This window comes from Bison bison, unplaced genomic scaffold (genome assembly GCF_000754665.1).
Source record: "Bison bison bison isolate TAMUID 2011002044 unplaced genomic scaffold, Bison_UMD1.0 scf7180017849260, whole genome shotgun sequence".
In the NCBI taxonomy this organism is placed as follows: domain Eukaryota; kingdom Metazoa; phylum Chordata; class Mammalia; order Artiodactyla; family Bovidae; genus Bison; species Bison bison.
The window spans coordinates 2818-5522 of NW_011479833.1; the positions used below are offsets into that span (position 1 = coordinate 2818).

The 2705-nt window shown below is 36.5% G+C and overlaps 1 long non-coding RNA gene across 1 annotated transcript in view; it reads left to right on the forward strand.

Moving 5' to 3' along the window:
• The first annotated feature begins 2452 nt into the window (after nt 1-2452).
• The window catches only part of LOC104993530, a 5384-nt gene continuing 5131 nt past the window's right edge, over nt 2453-2705 (forward strand). Inside the window, exon 1 of the long non-coding RNA XR_825840.1 lies at nt 2453-2580. This is a non-coding gene — a long non-coding RNA (uncharacterized LOC104993530). The remainder of the gene's footprint in view (nt 2581-2705) is intronic.

Below are 2705 nucleotides of genomic sequence, written 5' to 3' on the forward strand. Positions count from 1 at the left end.
TCAATGATGAAACACAAAAAAAGTTTTTACCTTAAGTTCCTATTCCAGCAGTATGAGCAATACCACCCTTCCCCAACCTTATGGACGAAATTACAAAGGTGAACAAATTTATAGCCCTGAGAGATATCTTTGCTAAGTATTAGTTCCGGCTGATTTATTTCTTCAGTCATTCTTATCTAAGCAATAAAAACATTTGTATGCCTTTCTCATATTTCCTAAAGTCCTGTGTTCAAAGATCAACAACATACCAAGAAGTGAGGGAAGAGGAAGAGAATGACAGGGAAACAGACTCCTGATTACACTCAGTAGAGAATTCATGGGGAGAAATGGAGATGGGAAAATCAGCAAGCTCTTGAAAAAGAAGATGCATGAATTATGCCATATGACCTACTTAAAAATGTGGGTTACAACTGAGTCATAAAAATAATATAAAGGCATATGAAATCCATTAATTCAACTGTTCATTTGTTCTAAAAGCACTTAACTCAGTTACACTCTTTTTCATACTTCACAAGAAAGTATGAACTAATAAAAATGTAAAAAGCTGGATAGCAAGGAATCTGAGCATTAGGTAGGACAAGTAAATGATTATCCTTTTATTTGATATCTGACTTAATTCTATTGTTGAAAATATATTTTGAGAGAAAACTATGTACTTGGCAGAATGTACATCATGGCATTTCTCCATCTGCCCTTGTAAGAGTTGTGCCAGGCTAAATTCCCATTCTGACACCAACAGGTTGGGCCATGGAGTTCACACTTAAAGTAACATAGCACAAAATCACAGACACACAAAATTACAGCACAATCCAAAAGTGAAAAAAAAAATGTATATATGTATATGTGTATATATATATATGTGTATATATATATATGTATATATATATATAGCTTAGAAGTGCCAAAAACTGAAATGGAAGGGCAGTTGCACAGAGGATTGACATACCTGAGTGAGACACAAGCTAGTCTCAATCTAGGGAAGCTGAGCCAGTCATTTTTACCAATAAGATTAAGATTTAAAGTGAAGGATTTCTGAAGATTCCCCAGAATGCTTTTACCAGTATTAACTTTTTTTCTGTTCTCCATAGTGAGTTAACTGTAGAGAAACCACCCCCACACTAGTCTAGTCAGCAATAGGCCAAAGGTCTGTCACTGAGTAGCTTAGAAAGTTAAGTACACTTACTTAGCAGAAATTCCTGATACTTTCAATAGGATTTTTATCATAGGACTTGAATGTTATTTGGGGCTTAATTTTTTCCTATTTGATTTTTTTACACTAATGTGAAACAACAATTTCACCAGTAGTCAGGCAGTGAATAGCAAGTAATAGGCTCATAGATTAGGAGGGATATGAAAACCATCATCTTGACATCATGATATCTATACATTCACAAAACTATGGCCACAATTTTCTTCAAGTTCTTGAAATTCTACAAAGCATGGAAGAAAGAAGGATCTAGAGGAGCTTGCTTATCTGATGTCCTTTGCGCATATAAGACCATTAAAATCTGCTTTTAATCTTTTCTGTTATTTTCAAAGTACATCCTCCAAATAGTGGAGTTCTGCATTTCTCATCTACAACATGTTTGGGATACATGTTTTCACTACTCTGTCTGACAGGAGGAGGGGGTAGGTGTGGGGGCTTCTTTTATTCAGTCATCCAAATTGCCCACCTGAGAGCAGGGATCATTCTCAGACAGGGAATGACTGACTTCAAGGCCAAAGAAATGCATGATGCTGATGTTAGCGTGGGGACTGACAGCCATGAGGGTCAACGGTGTTCTCAAGCAGGGATCAAAATGGGAGGAATCAAGATGTATCTAGTATACTCAGGTAATAACCCCTAGAGTTCAGTTTATATCCTAAAAAGTTAGTGCAAATGACCAACAAATGAAAGCTGGGTTGTTTCTGAATTCTTGCCTGTAGTAACTATTAGAATCTCTAATTTAGTTTTATGGATTGATATTGTTTAAGGCATGGGGGTATCCTGGAGAAAGCAAACTCTTGACAATTGTAAATATCTATCAGAACTTTTTGCACAGACAGGTTATAAACAATTATGGGACTATAAAATTAAGAATCAGCCACCCTCATTGTCCCAGGTAGATTTTCCACAAACTGTAAGATTAATAAGTTTAGATTGCAAAAATATATATATATATACACACACACACACAATTCCTTACTCTGTAAAGGGAATAGCATAATTCTAGAAAGTTTGTACAATAATATTTTACTTAAATATCTACCTCTGCACTACTCTCTTGAAAATAATATAATAAAAACAGTAAGGACAGCCATTCTTCACAGAGTTTTAAATGTGTGTGTGTCTTCACATGAGCATATATATCAGCTTTAGGTTCATGTGAGACCATATTTATTACCATCACATGAAGAGGAGTAAAGTACAGTCCAGAGTTCCCTTCTTTGCTGCTTCCTGCCCTTGTGCCACCCTCATATCCCTGTTGGTTACGGAACAGGGAGGGAGACAGCTGGGTGGTCTGACTGAGAGTTCAGTATTTCAAAGGGGGCTCAAGAGAAGAGAGGAAACTGACACTGCTTTGTTGATAATTAAGCCAGGTGAGTTAAAGGTATTTTGTTTCCTGAGAATTTAGAAGTGGTTTGTGTGTGTGTGTGTGTGTGTGTGTGTGTGTGCATGAAGGGCCTGAGAAAGCACTATCGATAGAGACATGGTGAATTTAGAT